General features: G+C 37.2%; 1 pseudogene; it reads left to right on the top strand.

The window, feature by feature from the left end:
* The window catches only part of LOC136306590 (patched domain-containing protein 3-like), a 55,869-nt pseudogene that overhangs the window by 31,010 nt on the left and 4,464 nt on the right, over positions 1–20,395 (top strand).

Below are 20,395 nucleotides of genomic sequence, written 5' to 3' on the forward strand. Positions count from 1 at the left end.
GAGGTGTCAGAAAAAGAAAAATCAAAATGAATTATGTACCTTTAGAGTTGGAAAAGTCTAATACTCCAAATGGAAATACAAGGAACATGAACAGGTAGTACACGCTGCGCACACACGCAACACATACACACATCAAAAATAAAAAATATAAGCCACTGAAAATATAAGAAAAAAATTCAACCTCTCAATGAATCAGGGATTCTAATGAAACCAAGAGTGAGACACACTGTTTTCTTAATAGATTAATGAATATTAGCAAAATTGAAGGCTTGGGGAAAAGTAGTGTGCAAATGAACACTCATACTTCACTGGAAGAAAATTTTGAATGGGTACACACTTATTTTTTTAGCACAACTTTGCAACAAATCATAAAGCTTAAAAATATCTTTGACCTACCAATTCCACTTCTAGAAATTTCTCCTATTAATTGGACAAGTGCTCAAATGTAGAACAAGTATGTTCATTTCAATGTGATTTAGAATAGAAAAATATTGAAAACAACCTCATCCCAAATCAACATGGGATTGGTCAATTCAGTATAGCTTATTAAAATTTTGGAATCATTTTAAATCTAAAAAGTAGATATAGAATATTAAATAAAAACACTGGTTATGAAGTAAGATCCTTGAAATAAGAGTGGTACAGTTACATCTGTATATCTGTATAGAGCAAATTCTGGATGGATAAATATCAAAATGTTAGCAGAAATTATCCCTGAAGGGAGGAATTAGTTGTTTAAGTTTATCTTTTATTTTCTTGTAATTTCAGAATTTATTTTACAATAGCATGAGGAAACAAAGGTGTTTATATTTTGGAAAGTAAGCAACTTGGAAGAAAGAGTACTTGGCTTCCTGGGGGAGATCAGCAGATGAGCTGTAGACTGGATGTTATTTATTCTAGTTCCTCAGGGCACATCTTCCTCATTTGCACCCACATTTACTCACTCAGTGTTCCCGACAGCTGTAAGTAACTGTGTGTATAATTGGCTGATTAAATATAAACCATTTTTATATAGGCTGTGCATAGGAGTATGAGTGTATGTGTGTGAGTGTGTGTGATTGCAGCAACTCAAGAACTATGTGCAGGTAATCTCTTATTAATGTTCTATAAATATGTAATAAAACCAGTTTTTAAATATCTAATAGTAAATATCAGTGAGTTCATTCTTGGTTCTTAGTACTTTTGATTCTTCCCTTTCGTCCAGGTGAGTGTAACTGAAATCTTCAAAAGTGATAGCTGTGGGAGTTGATGACAGAGTACATAAACTAATGTCAATTTAGATTCTCTACTTTGTTTATAACTATAGAACATCTGAATTTGAAGCAAAGTTGAAATTCCCAGTATTCTCCCATGCAGTCCATAGAGACGATCCCCCAAAATTTAAATTAACATTTCAGTTCCAAGTATTAATTATATCAGTACACATGGAAACAAAGGTGTGCATGAGTGAAAGCAGTCAGCTCTAGTAGAAAACTTTTGAAGAGACAAAATTTATCTACCATAGGCTCATGCTCTTCTTTCTAATCCCTTTTTCTTTGTAGTCCTTTCCCCGTCTTGGGAAGATTTCAGTCTGCTTTATTCTGAACCAATCATGAAATGTCTTTGTGTAAAGAACTAATTACATAGTAGGCATTAATATCTAAAGGATCCTTGAGATTTACTTTGGTACATATTTCTGGTATCAAGAGAACTTCCATTTTAATGAGATAAGGCCTTAAACTGGGCAAGTGAAGTTTGAGTAATAGCATTCTGGCTATCAAAAACAGAGCAGCAAACTCTGCGGTGCCTCACATCATACCACATTGATAGCTAGATGCTTACTGTAGAATACTTAAGTCCAGCTTATATTTTAAGCAACAGAATGTTGACTTAATGTGTACGTGCATTAGTGTGAAATGGCTTATGAGAGAAAGTGGTCTCTCACATAAACAAGTAAAATCAAAGATGCATGGCTAATTCTACTTTGACTAACATCCAGTTAACCAGGTTTCCTGACTCATCATTGAAACACCCTACATAACGACTTGGAAGTAGAATATACTGTGCTGAATGCAAAGAATAGGAGGATGTATAAAACACAGTTATTACAAAAGGAGTGATGAGTTTGGTTGTGGATTCAGAGACAAACAGAAAGAATCAGAGAAAGCAGTGTCAAAGCACAGATTGGGCAAGATAAATAAGACCTTAAGAGATGAACAAAGAAAATGGTTTGATCTGTTGAATTTTTAATGGATAGTAATATTTATAAAGATTGTTTCCTCATATATGATAAACCATCAGCCAACATCATATTAAATGGCATAAAACTGAGGACTTTCCACCTTAAATCAGGAACAAGAAAAGGTTGTCCACTCTCTCCACTCTTATTTAATGTGATGCTAGAAGTTCTGGCCAGAGCAATCAGACAAGACAAAGAAATAAAAGGCATCCATATCGGAAAAGAAGAAGTAAAGGTATTACTTTTTGCAGATGATATGATCCTATACATCAAAAACCCAAAGGACTCCACACAAAGATTACTAGAAACAATAAACCAGTACAGTAAGGTCACAGGATACAAAATTAACATACAAAAGTCCATAGCCTTTCTATATGCCAACAATGAAATATTAGAAAACAAACTCAGAAAAATAATCCCCTTCACAATTGCAACAAAAAAAATAATATACCTAGGAATAAACATAACAAAGAATGTAAAGGACCTATATAACGAAAACTCCAAAGCATTGTTAAGAGAAATCGAAAAAGACACAATGAGATGGAAAAATATTCCTTGTTCTTGGATAGGAAAAATAAATATAATCAAAATGGCCATATTACCCAAAGCAGTTTATAAATTTAATGCAATTCCCATCAAAATTCCTATGACATTTTTTAAAGAAATAGAACAAAAATCATCAGATTTATATGGAACTATAAAAAACCCCGAATAGCCAAAGCAATCCTAAGTAAAAAGAATGAAGCTGGGGGCATTACAATACCTGACTTCAAACTATATTATAGGGCCACGACAATCAAAACAGCATGGTATTGGCAGAAAAATAGACACTCAGACCAATGGAACAGAATAGAAAGCCCAGAAATAAAACCACATATATATAATCAAATAATTTTTTATAAAGGGGCCAACAACACACAATGGAGAAAAGAAAGCCTCTTCAACAAATGGTGCTGGGAAAACTGGAAAGCCACATGCAAAAGAATGAAACTCGACTACAGCTTGTCCCCGTGTACTAAAATTAATTCAAAATGGATCAAAGACCTAAATATAAGACCTGAAACAAACAATAAAGTACATAGAAGAAGACATAAGTACTAAACTCATGGACCTGGGTTTCAAATAGCATTTTATGAATTTGACTCTAAAGGCAAGAGAAGTGAAGGCAAAGATAAAAGAATGGGACTACATCAGACTAAAAAGTTTTTGCTCAGCAAGAGAAACTGACAACAAAATAAACAGACAGCCAACTAAATGGGAAATGTTATTTTCAAACAACAGCTCAGATAAGGGCCTAATATCAAAATTTACAAAGAACTCATAAAACTCAACAACAAACAAACAAACAATCCAATAAAAATTGGGAAGAGGACATGAACAGACACTTCTCCAAGGAAGAAATACAAATGGCCAACAGATATATGAAAAGATGTTCATCTTTATTAGTTATTAGAGAAATGCAAATCAAAACTACAATGAGATACCATCTCACACCTGTTAGATTAGCTATTATCAACATGACAGGTAATAGCAAGTGTTGGAGAGGCTGTGGAGAAAAAGGAACCCTCATTCACTGTTGGTGGGACTGTAAAGTAGTACAACCATTATGGAAGAAAGTATGGTGGTTCCTCAAAAAACTGAAAATAGAACTACCTTATGACCCAGCAATCCCTCTAGTGCAGGGGTCTCAAACTCGCTGCCCGCGGGCCACATGCGGCCCGCCGAACAATTTTGTGCGGCCCGCAGACTAATCCACAAAGTTCAAAATATTTTGGATAAAATTAAGTAAGCCTAGGGGCCTACTTGTATTTTTCATTTCTCTAGTATCCTAGCTAGATATTAGCTTAGTTAACAGCAGTTGTGATGCGAACTAAAGTGTCTGGTCGTTTTGTGACACTGAGTAAACTGCATGTACGATTGTGCTTGTTGTACTGATTTTTTTTTTGTTTTCAACTGCAGTGAGAAAAGTGTTGCGTAACAGTTGCCTTTTGTAGACCTAGTGCGGCCCGCCGAACGGCTGTGATCTTGCTCTGCAGCCCACATGCTGAGTTGAGTTTGAGACCCCTCTCTAGTGGGTATATACCCCCAAAACTCAGAAACATTGATACATAAAGACACATGTAGCCCCATGTTCATTGCAGCATTGTTCACAGTGGCCAACACATGGAAACAAGCAAAAAGCCCTTCTATAGAAGACTGGATAAAGAAGATGTGGCATATATACACTATGGAATACTACTCAGCCATAAGAAATGATGACATCGGATTATTTACAACAAAATGGTGGGATCTTGATAACATTATACGGAGTGAAATAAGTAAAAAAGAAAAAACCGGGAACTACATGATTCCATACATTTGTGGGACATAAAAACGAGACTAAGAGACATTGGTAAGAGTGTGGTGGTTAAGGGGCATGGGGGAGGGAGAGGATAAGGGGGAGGGGGAGAGGCTCAAAGAAAACTAGATAGAAGGTGATGGAGGACAATCTGACTTTGGGTGATGGGTATGCAACATAATTGATTGACAAGATAACCTGGACATGTTTTCTTTGAACATATGTACCCTGATTTATTGATGTCACCATGGTAAAATTAAGAAAAAAATAAACTAAAATAAAAAAGAAAAAAGTAGAGTACAAAGCATTGTGTGAGGCATTTTGGAAGAAACCAATAAAGTAGTTTCCCTTTACCCATCGGGGGAACTAGTCCATGACCAGCAGTGGATGCCTAAAACTGTGGATAGTACCAAACCTTATATAATATATATATGATGTTTTTTCCTATACATACACACCTATGATAAAGTTTTAATTTTAAAATTAGGCAGAGAAAGAGAGTAAAAACAACTGATAATAAAACAGAACAATTATACTGTAATGGAAATTATGTGAGTGTAGTCTCTCTCAAAATATGTTTATTATAGTGTACTTACCATCCATGATGAGGGGAGGGACTCACAACGGTGCACAATTTAATACTTATGAATTGTTTATTGCTGGAATTTTTCATGTAATATTTTCAGACTGTAGATCTCTGAATAAGCAAGACACCAACTCTGCCTTAGAAGCTAAATATTTACTAAAGAGGTTTTTGTGCACATAGATTCCAAGGCAGCATCTGTTGTGTTCAATGAGTAGGACATAGCACTAGAGATGTCTAGAAAATAGCAAGATTCCTTTTGTCTGGGCATGGGAGGAGGCCTTCTCAAAGGAAAAGGCATTTAGCCGAGCTAACTTAGTAGCCCGGACTACCCTGGATATGAGATAGTGTGTTATTTGGATAATACATATTTTAAACCCCTTAAAATACAGAAAAATCATGTGGCTATAGCTTGATTTTTTCTGTCTGCACAGCCAGTCCTCTGTTACTCCTTTCCGCACTGGTCTCCTCACTGGGAGAGCGACTTGTGCAGACCGCAACAAGCATCAAGTTGGGTTTGGTCAACAGGAGGCACCAGCATGCAGCAGAAGGCAGGAAGAGAATGAGGTCAGAATCCTTCTTGCTCAATTAATACATGTAACATTACATGTACATGCTATATTTTTATTTTTCTAAATTTATTGATTGATTTGAGAGAGCAAGTGAGAGAGAGAAGAAAAGAAGAGCGAGAGAGTGAACATCGATTTGTTGTTCCACTTATTTTATGCATTCATTGGTTCGCTCCTACATGTGCACTGAACAAGGCTCAAATCTTCAACATTATTGCCAATCAACTGAGCTACATGGCCAAGGCCATGCTATATTTTTATGCATGTCAATTTTGAATCATGACTGGGAATTGATTTTTTAATTTTAGAAAATTTTAAAATTTTTAATTTAGCATAACCTACCTAAGATCTTCAATTGCATCAGGCTTTGTGCGCAAAAGAAAAGCACAAAACTTGACCACACATGAGGTATGTGCTTCTGTGCACTAAATATCTGGATGAGATTCTTTTTTCAGGATTACAGTCAAATCTATGTCCAGAGATTTTTTGCTTTTTTGCTATGTATAATCATAGAATGTATTGCTACTGGTTTCTGTAATGATTCATGTTGTCATGTAAAGTGTCTCTCTTTTTTTTTTTTACAGGGACAGAGAGAGAGTCAGAGAGAGGGATAGATAGGGACAGACAGACAGGAACAGAGAGAGATGAGAAGCATCAATCATCAGTTTTTTATTGCGACACATTAGTTGTTCATTGATTGCTCTTTCATATGTGCCTTGACTGAAGGGCTACAGCAGACCGAGTAACCCCTTGCTGGAGCCAGCAATCTTGGGTCCAAGCTGGTGAGCTTTTTGCTCAAGCCAGCGGAACCCGCGCTCAAGCTGGCGACCTCAGAGTCTTGAACCACATCCCAGTCCGACGCTCTATTCACTGCGCCACCGCTTGGTCAGGTAAAGTGTCTCAATAACTAAGGACTATCAATTGCCCGTGATTTTATCCTTTCTATAGTCTTACTCCCATGAAGAACCTTGGTTCTGATGGAGAAACTATGAAACCTTTATTTCCCCCAGCCCCTCCAGATCTCTTTTATTTCTATTGTATTTTTAGTTGTGTGTAGTGTGCCACAGATATTTTTTTTCCAGTTTATTAGAAACACAATTTGGCAGTTCCTAAATTGGTTCTGCCTGCCCCCAAACAGAAACACCTGTACAAATCTTGTGGTTATAAATCATTTTCTTGTAAAATAGTCAAGAAAAACTGAGCTCACAATTTCCAGAAATTTGTAAGAGGATATATGATATTACTTGCTAAAGCAAATTGGACTGTTTGACCTTGACATTTGATTCAATATTTTTAGTATTCAGTAACAGCTATGTATGTTTGTTCTCCTAACTTGGGTCAGTTTAAAAGATATGTTGTAACATATCCATAGAAAATGTGAGCAATGCTCCTGTTTGCTTTTTTTTTAAGATTTTATTTATTGATTTTTAGAGAGATGAAAGAGAGAAAAGATGGAAGGGGCAGGAAGCATTGACTCATAGTAACTGCATCAGGTATGTGCCCTGACCAGGCAAAACTGGGGTTTGGAACTGGCGACCTCAGCATTCCAGGTAGACATTTTGTCCACTGTGCCACCACAGGTCAGACTTTCAATAAGTTCTTTACACTCACTGGACATTTTCTACTGTAGGTCATCTCAGCTAATGGGACAAAGAGGATGTGGGAACCTTCCAGTAGTCCAGGCTAGGAACTGCTTAACTCAATCATCTTGGACAAAATTAAGCAGATCTCTGTGCACTCAGCATATAGTATCCACGAGCTCCAGGTCTAGAGCTGCTGACCAGGCATAGTTCTCTGCCACAAATAACACACACAGCGGCAAATAGGAAATTCACCCAGAAATGTGTTCAAACATTACAAACCTGCAACACAGGGGAGGGCAGAGAAAGAGCTGCAAAATTAGGGGGTTTTTATTTTGGTAAAAATTTCACTGCAAATTACATAATATTCCAGGAGATGCCAAATCAAAGATTCCAAAACAGTTTGCTCAAGTTGATGGTATTTTGTAGTAGAGCTGATTTTCTCATTACAGGATAATGTTTGTTAGTTTTGTGGCCTTCCAAGGTAGGATAGACCAGTGGTCCCCAACCCCCGGGGCCGCAGACCAATACTGGTTCATGGGCCATTTGGTACCGGTCCGCAGAGAAAGAATAAATAACTTACATTATTTCCCTTTTATTTATATTTAAGTCTGAACAATGTTTTATCTTTTAAAAACGACCAGATTCCCTTTTACATTTGTCTAAGAGTCACTCTTGATGCTTGTCTCGGTCACATGACACATTTATCCATCCCAACCTAAAGGCCAGTCCGTGAAAATGTTTTCTGAAATTAAACCAGTCCGTGGCCCAAAAAAGGTTGAGGACCACTGGGATAGACTATATACAAATGCTGGTGGACCAAAATACATGAGGTGACACAGATATATACCTACATATATACACTCTCACACTACACACACTTAGACTTGAAGAGTAAAGCAGTGTCTTCTCTGAATTGAAAAAAAAAATGCATTATATATTTGTTTGGTAGCTATGTTAGAATTGTCCCAAAAACAGAAGGAAAAATTCATAGGTATAGCACTGATATTTGTTATATCTGACAAGCAGTACATAATGAGAGAGGATATGAACTACAATATACCACAAAATTACTAACATTGAAATAAAATACCAAGGAGGGCATGACCAGTGGTGGCACAGCAGATAGAGCATCAACCTGGGATGCTAAGGACTCACGTTTCAAACCCTGAGGTTGCCAGCTAGATCATGGGCTCATTAGCTTGAGGGTGGGGTCACCAGCTTGCCTATGGGATCACAACATTGGCCCAAGGTCACTGGCTTGGAGCCCAAGATTACTGGCATGAGCCCAACATTGCTGGCTTGAGCAAGGGGTCACTGGCTCAGCTGGAGCCCCCCAGTCAAGCCATGTATGAGAAGCAATCAATGAACAACTAAAGTGACACAACTATGAATTGATGCTTCTTGTCTCTCTCCCTTCCTGTCTCTCTCTCTCAGAAGAAAAGATAAGAAAAGAAATATATACCTGGGCCATCCTCAGTGCCCAGGTCAAAATACCTCCTCCACCAGATACAAGGAGTAACACACTTGTTAATGGTCTCATCCAGGGATTAAGTCTCTAGAAGCCATTTTTTTAGTGGAATGATTAATTGTTTAAATAAAAGCTAGTAAGACCTTTGAGTTCTTTTTTTTAATGTGTATAATTTCAGTTTCTTTTTATAAATAAATTTTTATTAACTTTAATGTGGTGACATCAATAAATCAAGGTACATATATTCAAAGAAAACATGTCCAGGTTATCATGTCATTCAATTATGTTGCATACCCATCACCCAAAGTCAGATTGTCCTCCATCACCTTCTATCTAGTTTTCTTTGTGCCCCTCACCCCCCACTCCCACTCTCCCTTTTTCCCTCCCCCTGCCCCCCGTAACCACCACACTCTTCTCCATGTCTCTTAGTCTCGTTTTTATGTCCCACCAATGTATGGAATCATGCAGTTCTTGGTTTTTTCAGATTTACTTATTTCACTCTGTATAATGTTATTAAGATCCCACCATTTTGTTGTAAATGATCCGATGTGATCATTTCTTATGGCTGAGTAGTATACCATAGTGTATATGTGCCAAATCTTCTTTATCCAGTCTTCTACTTTTTTTTTTACAGTGATTAAAGCCTTTAAGTAAACTCTTGGCCAATACAGCAAGAATCCATAAAAGATTAGTATCCTTAACATGTTCATCAAGTCCAAGTTGGCACCAATTCCATTCCAAATCCCCACAAATGCAAACTAACCCCAGGTCAGTCCATTAGGAGCTATCACAAGGAGCAGGAGTCCAAAAAATTCCACATCAAGGAAAAGTCCTCATGGAACTGGAATTGTTGTCACAATTCTATACTTTGCAGCTCACATCCAAGTCCCAATAACCGCTGCTTTTAGCTGGTAATGATTCAGTTAGACTGGAAAAGCCATCTGCAGCATGTGTGAAGATGGAGCTTCTGTTCTCCTCTGTCTGGAGAGATGAGACCAGGTTGCTTTTCCCTGGAGCTCTGCAACTGTGGCGTGGTAAAGAGAACCTTGGGATACACTAAGCTGGGTGGCAAAGGTAAATTCATAATAGAAGTTGGCAAAAGGGGAAAAGAGAGCTCTAAATTAGGAGTAGGTCCCAGCCTGAAATATGAGTGGAGCATTGAGGTAGGATGAATAAAGGAAACACTATATATTAAACAAAGCAGCAGGAAATAGGACTATCAACACCCACAACAGAGATCTTCGAGGGAAGAATAAAAAGCGTGACTATTCAGGCAAGACTAGTTAAGTGGCCCTTGTGCGAATGAGATCAGTTTACCTGCTTCTTGGAAGAAATACCCTAGGCTTATCCACAGTGTCATAGATGGGGCTGAAAGCCTTGGGAACCTTCAGCCTTCAGTGGCACACCCCAGCATTCTAGGCAAGGTTAGGTCATAGATGACTAGAGCAGGGCTGGAAGAGACTGAACTTTCCCTTAGAGGAGCAAGGGGGAAGCCTACCTTCCAGTGTCCCTTTTTCCTCACAGCAGAGGCATGTAAGCCTGGCAGGCTTTAGCTCAATGACCTTCCTATTCACCATTGAAGCAGAACCCAAATAAAATTCTATGAGACCCCTTTGGGGCATTGGAGCCTTTAAGGGCGTATCCTAACAGCTGGTAGTTCACCTGATCTCTATTGAGCTTTTCCTGCCTCTTGGTACCTTAAAAGCCATGTTCAGAAGATCTCGCTGAGGGGTTTGAAGATCCCATCTGCCTATATAAACCTTTTTAGTATATCTGGAGCTATTTGGAAAAAAACAAAACAGTGTCATTAGTTAGATCAAATAAAAGAAGGTACAAGTTTGCAGGACAAAAATATTTGGTGTCTTCTGTTCAACAACATTCAAAATAAATTTAAAATTTTTTAAGTAAAAAGCATGATATGGTAGACCCGTAGGAGTTCCAGAATATGACTTCCCCCTTTTAAATTTTTTTAAATTGACCTTAAAATATTTGCTGGGTACACTTTAATAATACCTTGACTTTAAAGATTGTAAGAAATACACATAATTCAAAAGGTTTGACAAAATACAGTAAATGCTTTTCCTACATATGCAGGAGCATTGTCAGTTTAACCAGTTTAGGAAATCCAATAATAGAACAGTGCATACAGACAGTGAGCTATAACATGCTTAGCAGCCTCTCCTGTTCTGACAGAGGCTACTATAAATCCAGGATAGGTATCCACTGTAACGTGGACATAGGACTGATTGCCAAATGAAGGTATATAAGTAACATCTATTTGCCAAAGTTGTCCTGGTAGGGGTCCTTGAGGGTTAACTCCAAATGAAGGGACAGATTGTAGTATAGGACCCCTTGGACAGGTTTCCCAATCTGCCATGCTGCTTCCCGAGAAAGTTGAAACTGTTTACACAGGGCTGCAGCGTTCTGGTGATTAATAGTATAAGACTGAATTGCTCTATCTGTCATGGTTGCTCCAAATAATTTTCTTTTGGGTAGCTTGATCAACAGGGCATTCCCTTTTGCTAAAGCTCTAGGGAGCATGGAGTGAGCTCAAGTATGTCCTATAAAACATGGAGCTCTATGTTGACATACAAGTCTTTGAAGAAAGAGGAACTGCTGAAATAGTTCATCAGCATTTGTCCCTAAGACAGCAGTCTTTATAGTGGAAACACCATAAGTAAATATTTGCTGTCTGTATATAGATTAAAAGGGGAATATGGAAAATGCTGAAAAGCCATGATAATGGCATATAATTCTAGACTTTGAGCTGATTTTAAGTCGACAGTTTCAGTATAAAGTTGTCCATTGATTTACAAGAGCGATTTGCCATTTAGTGGAAGTTTCCCAGAGCCATTGTTGTTGATCCTTTGAAAAAAGGAACAACAATAATTTTTAGGCTCAAAACCTATAAGCTGTAAGGGTTGCCTATTCCCCTTGATAATCTGGGAAGCGACAAGATCAAAATATGGAAGTGTATCCCATGGGCTATTAGATGGTCAATGTGCCCAAGCTGTAGCTGTTCTTGTACCAATCGAGCAGCTGCCCTAAGTTTCTCCTGAGAAGGGGGCCATTGGTCTACCCATACAGGTTTATCTGATTTCCAAGTATTGGGTCTGCACAATGCATCATTGGGGTAGCAGGAGCTACCAAGTCCCCTATGCTAAATTTTGATATCCTAATCCACACCTTCTGGTATTGGGTGCCACTTCTATGGGGGTGAGAATTCCTCATTGTTCTTTCCTGCCGTGGACCAGCACGGCTCCAAATAATGGTGCAGAATTGAGGAAACACACTTTGTCAGAACAAAACCAATGGGACCGGGAGGACTCCTCAAACTGCCTGGCAGTATCTGAGTGCCTCACAGCCCCAGTTCACTTTATTATATAGACCTATGCAAATCAAGGACCCTGATACAAAGTTGCACATCAAAGGCTAAGACAGGAACTCTCCCAAGGCAAAAACAGGATACATTAGTGAAATTTACAAACATCTGAAACAAACAAAGAGTCAGAGGAATGGCATGTATATTGCTTCCTGCAACCCAAGGAAGGAAGTGGAGTGGGTGCAAATACTCAGCATCAAAGCCAGATATGGAGATGGAGGGGGGAGAACTTAGCCTCCTGCCAAGCCTCAAATCTATAATGGCTTTTTGCCATTAACGGTCCACAACACTTTCCCTAGTCCCTTAGTGGGCAAAAATCCCTGATCAAGCATCTGAGTACTGACTAAACCATTAGGACTGACAAGCAACACTCCCATATTTTTCAAAACATCTCTACCCCACAAATTAACTAGCAATCCAGGGAGCACATAAGGCTTTAAAAATCCAGAATGACCTCCTTAATCTTCCCAATGTAAAAAACTAGAACATTGTTGAGGGGATTTACTCTGCCCTAACCCTTGTAATTCTGTGACTGCTGCATGAATGGGCCAAGAAGGAGGCCAATGTAGCTTAGCAATAACAGATACATCAGCTCCAGTATCTAAAAGTCCTTTAAATTTATGTCCATGTATTGTTAGTTTCATTTCAGGGTGTTTCTGAACTATTTTTTTAAATCCAATTGGGAAATTCAGAGGAGCCAAATCACCAGTTTCCTTGGGGCCCCTTTTGCAGAATGTGGCCTGAGAAGCAGAATTAGCATTCTTATACTATTCTTCTAACTGCCTGAATTAGCCACAAGACAAATTCTTTTTTTTTATCAATTTTAATGAGGTGATATTGATAAATCAGGGTACATATGTTCAGAGAAAACATTTCTAGGTTATTTTGACATTTGCTTATGCTGCATTCCCATCACCCAAAGTCCAATTGTCTTCTGTCACCTTCTAACTGGTTGTTCTTGTGCTCCTCCCCTCCCCCAACTCCCTTCCTCTCCTCCTCCCCACCCTGTAACCCTCACACTCTTGTACATGTCTCTGAGTCTCATTTTTATGTCCCACCTATGTATGGAATCATATAGTTCTTAGTTTTTTCTGATTTACTTATTTTGCTCAGTATAATGTTATTAAGGTCCTTCCATGTTGTTGTAAGTGATCCAATGTCATCATTTCTTATGGTTGAGTAGTATTCCATAGTATATATGTACCAAATCTTTTTAATCCACTCATCCACTCACAGACGCTTCGGCTGTTTCCAGATCTTCACTATTGTGAACAATGCTGCCATAAACATGGGGGTGCATTTCTTCTTTTCAAACAGTGCTATGGTGTTCTTGGGGTATATTCCTTACAGTGGAATAGCTGGGTCAAAAGGCAGTTCGATTTTTAGTTTCTTGAGGAATCTCCATACTGTTTTCCACAGTGGCTGCACCAGTCTGCATTCCCACCAGCAGTGCAGGAGGGTTCCCTTTTCTCCACATCCTCGCCAGCACTTATACTGTGTTGTTTTATTGATGAGCGCCATTCTGACTGGTGTGAGGTGATATCTCATTGTAGTTTTAATTTGCATTTCTCTAATGATTAGTGATGTTGAGTGTAGCATCCACTGGGTAAGAAAACAAACGTCAGAGACTTTCAGGAGTTAAGATGTTACTTTATTGGCCAGTTTACCCTGCGCAGGGGCGAACTCCCGAGATGTCCGGAGACACCGTGCCCAAAAAGAGCTGCAAATGGGAGCAGCGCCTGGAGCTTACAGCCAGGCCCTTATATATCCTAAGTGAGCAAGCATAGGACAGAAGCAGATGTGGCAGTTTAGCTATTGGCTAGGGAGGTCACACACAGCATAGCAACAGGGGCCGGCATAGCAACAGGGGCCGGTTTTAGCTTAGTGGCGAATTTCAAACCTAAACTTCTGATAAGAGTCTCTGACCTTCTTTGTTCCCAGCCTCACAGGAGCCATATCAGCACTTACTGTTCCTGCAATATTTACACTCTTTGGCAGCCCCAGTACTTACTCCCTGAATCTAACATTGAGCATTTTTTCATATACCTATTGGCCATCTGTATGTCCTCTTTGGAGAAATGTCTATTCATTTCTTTTGCCGATTTTTGGATTGGATTGTTTGTCTTCCTGGTATTAAGTTTTACAAGTTCTTTATAAATTTTGGTTATTAACCCCTTATCAAACACATTGTCAAATATATTCTCCCATTGTGTAGTTTGTCTTTTTATTCTGTTCTTATTGTCTTTAGCTGTACAGAAGCTTTTTAGTTTGATAAAGTCCCATTTGTTTATCCTGCCTTTTATTTCACTTGCCCGTGGAGACAAATCAGCAAATATATTGCTATAAGAGATGTCAGAGAGTTTACTGCCTATGTTTTCTTCTAAGATGCTTATGGTTTTACACCTTACATTTAGGTCTTTTATCCATTTTGAGTTTATTTTTGTGAATGGTGTAAGTTGGTGGTCTAGTTTCATTTTTTTGCAGGTAGCTGTCCAATTTTCCCAACATCATTTGTTGAAGAGGCTGTCTTTACTCCAATGTATGCTCTTACCTCCTTTGTCAAATATCAGCTGTCCATAAAAGTGTGGGTTTATTTCTGCGTTCTCAGTTCTGTTCCATTTATATATATATGCCTGTTCTTATGCCAGTACCAGGCTGTTTTGCGTACAATGGCCTTATAATATAACTTGATATCTGGAAGTGTGATACCACCCACTTTATTCTTCCTTTTCAAGATTGCTGAGGCTATTTGTGTTCTCTTTTGGTTCCGTATAAATTTTAGGAATATGTGTTCTATATCTTTGAAGTAAGTCATTTGTATTTTAATCAGTATTGCATTGAATTTATAAATTGCTTTGGGTAATATAGACATTATAATGATGTTTATTCTTTCTAGCCATGAGCATGTTATATGCTTCCACTTGTTTGTATCTTCCTTGATTTCTTTTATCAATGTTTTATAATTTTCCGAGTACAAGTCTTTAATCTCCTTGGTTAAATTTATTCCTAGGTTTGTTTGTTTTTTGTTGTTGTTGCAATGCTAAAAAGGATTGATTCCTTAATTTCTCTTTCTGACAGTTCATTGTTAGTGTATAAAAATGCCTCTAATTTCAGAGTATTAATTTTATATCCTGCCACCTTGCTGAATTCATTTATCAGGTCTAGTAGTTTTTCGACTGCGACTTTAGGATTCTCTATATACAATATCATATCATCTGCAAATAATGATAGTTTTACTTCTTCTTTTCCAATTTGGATGCATTTATTTCTTTTTACTGTCTGATTGCTATGGCTAGGACTTCCAGAACTATGTTGAATAACAGTGGTGAAAGGGGGCACCACTGCCTTGCTCCTGATCTTAAGGGAATTGCTTTTAATTTTTGCCCATTAAGTATGATGTTGACTGTGGGTTTGTCATAGATGGCCTTTATCACGTTGAGGTATGTTCCCTGTATTCCCACTTTGCTGAGAGTTTTGGTCATGAATGGGTGCTGGATTTTATCAAATGCTTTTTCTGCATAAATTGAAATTATCATATGGTTTTTCTTTTTCCTTTTGTTTGTGTGATGAATCACATTGATTGATTTGTGAATATTGTACCAGCCATGCCTCCCAAGAATAAATCCCACTTGATCATCATGTATGATTTTTTTTATATATATTGCTGGATCCGGTTTGCTAATATTTTGTTAAGGATTTTGGCACCTAAATTCATCAGGGATATTGGCCTATAATTTTCTTTCTTTGTGTTGTCTTTGCCCAGTTTTGGAATCAGAATTATGCTTGCTTCATAAAAGGAGTTTGGAAGTCTTCCTTCCTCTTGAAATTTTTTTAAATTAGTTTTACTAGGGTTACATCAATAAATCAGGGTACATAAGTTCAAAGAAAACATGTCCAGGTTATCTTGTCAATTATGTTGCATACCCATCACCCAAAGTCAGATTGTCCTCCATCAACTTCTATCTAGTTTGCTTTGTGCCTCTCCCCCTCACCCCGTAACCACCACACTCTTGTCAATGTCTCTTAGTCTCGTTTTTATGTCCCACTTATGTATGGAATAATACAATTCTTGGTTTTTTCTGATTTATTTATTTCACTTTGAATAATGTTATCAAAATCCACCATTTTGTTGTAAATGATCTGATGTCATAATTTTTTATGGCTGAGTAGTATTTTATAGTGTATATATGTGTCACACGTTCTTTATCCAGTCTTCTATTGAAGGGCTTTTTGCTTGTTTCCAAGTCTTGGCCACTGTGAACAATGCTGCAATGAACATAGGGCTGCATGTGTCTTTACGTATCAATGTTTCTGAGTTTTGGGGGTGTATACCCAGTAGAGGGATTGCTGGGTCATAAGGTAGTTCTATTTTCAGTTTTTTGAGGAACCACCATACTTTCTTCCATAATGTTTGTACTACTTTACATTCCCACCAACAGTGAATGAGAGTTCCTTTTTCTCCACAGCCTCTCCAACATTTGCTATTACCCGTCTTGTTGATAATAGCTAATCTAACAGGTGTGAGGAGGTATCTCATTGTAGTTTTGATTTGCATTTCTCTAATAACTAATGAAGATGAGCATCTTTTCATATATCTGTTGGCCATTTGTATTTCTTCCTTGGAGAAGTGTCTGTTCATGTCCTCTTCCCATTTTTTATTGGATTGTTTGTTTGTTTGTTGTTGAGTTTTATGAGTTTTTTGTATATTTTGGATACTAGGCCCTTATCTGAGCTGTTGTTTGAAAATATCATTTTCCATTTAGTTGGCTGTCTGTTTATTTTGTTGTCAGTTTCTCTTGCTGAGCAAAAACTTCTTAGTCTGATGTAGTCCCATTCATTACTTTTTGCCTTCACTTACCTTGCCTTTGGGGTCAAATTCATAAAATGCTCTTTAAAACCAAGGTCCAGGAGTTTAGAACCTATGTCTTCTTCTATGTACTTTATTGTTTTAGGTCTTATATTTAGGTCTTTGATCCATTTTGAATTAATTTTAGTACAAGGGGACAAACTCTAGTCAAGTTTCATTCTTTTGCATGTGGCTTTCCAGTTTTCCCAGCACCATTTGTTGAAGAGGCTTTCTTTTCTCCATTGTGTGTTGTTGGCCCCTTTATCAAAAGTTATTTGACCATATATATGTGGTTTTATATCTGGGCTTTCCATTCTGTTCCATTGGTCTGAGTGTCTATTTTTCTGCCAATACCATGCTGTTTTGATTGTCGTGGCCCTATAATAGAGTTTGAAGTCAGGTATTGTAATGCCCCCAGCTTCATTCTTTTTCCTTAGGATTGCTTTGGCTATTTGGGGTTTTTTATAGTTCCATATAAATCTGATGATTTTTGTTCTATTTTTTTAAAAAATGTCATAGGAATTTTGATGGGAATTGCATTAAATTTATAAATTGCTTTGGGTAATATGGCCATTTTGATTATATTTATTCTTCCTATCCAAGAACAAGGAATATTTTTCCATCTCATTGTGTCTTTTTCGATTTCTCTTAACAAATATATAGGTTCTTTAGATTCTTTGTTATGTTTATTCCTAGGTATTTTTTTGTTGTTGCAATCATGAAGGGGATTATTTTTTTGAGTTCGTTCTCAAATGTTTCATTGTTGGCATATAGAAAGGCTATGGACTTTTGTATGTTAATTTTGTATTCTGCGACCTTACTGTATTGGCTTATTTTTTCTAGTAGTCTTTTTATAGATTCTTTGGAGTTTTCGATGTATAGGATCATATCATCTGCAAAAAGTGATACCTTTACTTCTTCTTTTCTGATATGGATGCCTTTTATTTCTTTCTCTGGTCTGATTCCTCTGACTAGAACCTTTAGCACCACATTAAATAAGAATGGAGAGAGGACAACCTTGTCTTGTTCCTGATTTAAGGGGGAAAGCCTTCAGTTTTGTGCCATTTAATATAATGTTAGCTGATGGTTTATCATATATGGCCTTTATCATGTTGAGATATTTTTCTTCTATACTCATTTTGTTGAGAGTCTTAAACATAAAATTGTGTTGTTTTTTATCAAATACCTTTTCTGCATCTATTGATAAGATCATGTGGTTTTTGTTTGTTTTGTTGATATGGTGTATTTTGTTAACCATTTTATGTATGTTGAACCATCCTTGAGATTCTGGGATGAATCTCACTTGACCGTGATTTATTATTTTTTTTAATATGTTGTTGTATTTGATTTGCTAGTATTTTGTTTAGTATTTTACCATCTGTATTCATTAGAGATATTGGTCTGTAGTTTTTTTGTGTGTGTGCTGTCCTTGCCCAGTTTCAGTATGAGGGTTATGTTGGCCTCATAAAATGTGTTTGGAAGTATTGCTTCTTCTTTAATTTTTTGGAAGACTTGAGTAGAATAGGAACCAAGTCTTCTTTGAATGTTTGATAGAATTCACTAGTATAACCATCTGGGCCTGGACTTTTATTTTTTGGGAGCTTTTTAATGGTTTTTTGTATTTCTTTTCTACTAATTGGTCTGTTTAGGCTTTCTGCTTCTTCCTGACTCAGTCTAGGAAGGTTGTATTTTTTTAGGAATTTATCCATTTCTTCTAGATTGTTGAATTTAGTGGCATAAAGTTTTTCATAGTATTCTACAATAATTCTTTGTATAACTATGATGTCCGTGGTGATTTCTCCTCTTTCATTTTGGATTTTGTTTAAATGAGTCCTTTTTCTAATTTCCTTCGTGAGTCTTGCCAAGGGGTTGTCAATTTTGTTGATCTTTTCAAAGAACCAGCTCCTTGTTCTATTAATTTTTTCTATAGTTTTTCTGTTCTCTATTTCATTTATTTCTGCTCTGATTTTTATTATCTCCTTTCTTCGGCTGGTTTTGGGTTGTCTTTGTTCTTTTTCCAGTTCCTTAAGGTGTGAAGTTAAGTGGTTCACTTGGGCTCTCTCTTGTTTTTTCATAAAGGCCTGAAGTAATATGAACTTCCTTCATATTACTGCTTTTGCTGCAACCCAGACATTCTGATATGTTCTATTGTCATTTTCATTTGTCTGTATATATCTTTTGATATCTGAGCTTATTTCTTGTTTGACCCATTCATTTTTTTAAAGTATGTTGTTTAGTTTCCACATTTTTGTGAGGTTTCTTTTTCTCTTTTTTGCAGTTGAATTCTAGTTTCAAGGCTTTATGATCAGAAAATATGCTTGGTACAACTTCAATTTTTCTGAATTTGCTGACATTGTTTTTGTGGCCCAACATATGGTCAATTCTTGAGAATGATCCATGTACATTGGAGAAAAATGTATACTCTGCCACTTTGGGATGAAATATCCTGTACATGTCTATCATATCCAAATGTTCTAGTGTTTTGTTTAAGGCCAATATATCTTTATTGATTCTCTGTTTAGATAACCGATATAGAGCCATAAGTGGTGTATTGAGGTCTCCAAGTATGATTGTATTTTTGTCAGTTTTTGTTTTAAGGTCAGTAAGTAGCTGTCTTATATATTTTAGTGCTCCTTGGATTGGTGCATATATATTAAGAATTGTTATGTCAAATGCTGATATCGCCTGTTCGAAACCCTGGGCTTTCCTTGTCAAGGCACATATGGGAGTTGATGTTTCCAGCTCCTCCCCCCTTCTCTCTCTCTCTGTCTCTCTCTCTTCTCTCTCCCTCTCTGTCTCTCTCCTCTCTAAAAATAAATAAATAAATAAAAATAATAAAAAAAGAATTGTTATGTCTTCTTGATTCAGCATCCCCATAATCATTATGAAATGACCGTTTTTGTCTCTGAGTACTTTTGCTGTCTTGTAGTCAGCATTATCATATATGAGTATTGCTATGCCTGCTTTTTTTTGGATGTTATTTGCTTGAAGTATTGTTTTGCAACCTTTCACTTTGAATTTGTTTTTATCCTTGTTGCTTAGATGAGTTTCTTGTAGGCAGCATATGTTGGATTTTCTTTTTTAATCCATTCTGCTACTCTGTGCCTTTTTATTGGTGAGTTTAATCCATTTTCATTTAGTGTAATTATTGACACTCGTGAGCTCCCTATTGCCATTTTATACATTACTTTCTGTTAGTTTTGTGTCTTGTTTGATTCTTCTCCTTTGTTTTTCTATCTTCTGTTTTTGTTTGGTTGTATTCCATACATCTTTCCTCTGTTGCTATCTTTTTTAAATCATGTGCTTCTGTGGTGGATTTTTCAAGGGTGGCTACCATTAAGTAATGAAAACTGTTCCTACCCTGTTCATTGTAATGCACTGTTTTGTCAGTACTTCTGTACTCCATTG

The sequence above is a fragment of the Saccopteryx bilineata genome, chromosome 5 (genome assembly GCF_036850765.1).
Source record: "Saccopteryx bilineata isolate mSacBil1 chromosome 5, mSacBil1_pri_phased_curated, whole genome shotgun sequence".
Lineage (NCBI taxonomy): Eukaryota > Metazoa > Chordata > Mammalia > Chiroptera > Emballonuridae > Saccopteryx > Saccopteryx bilineata.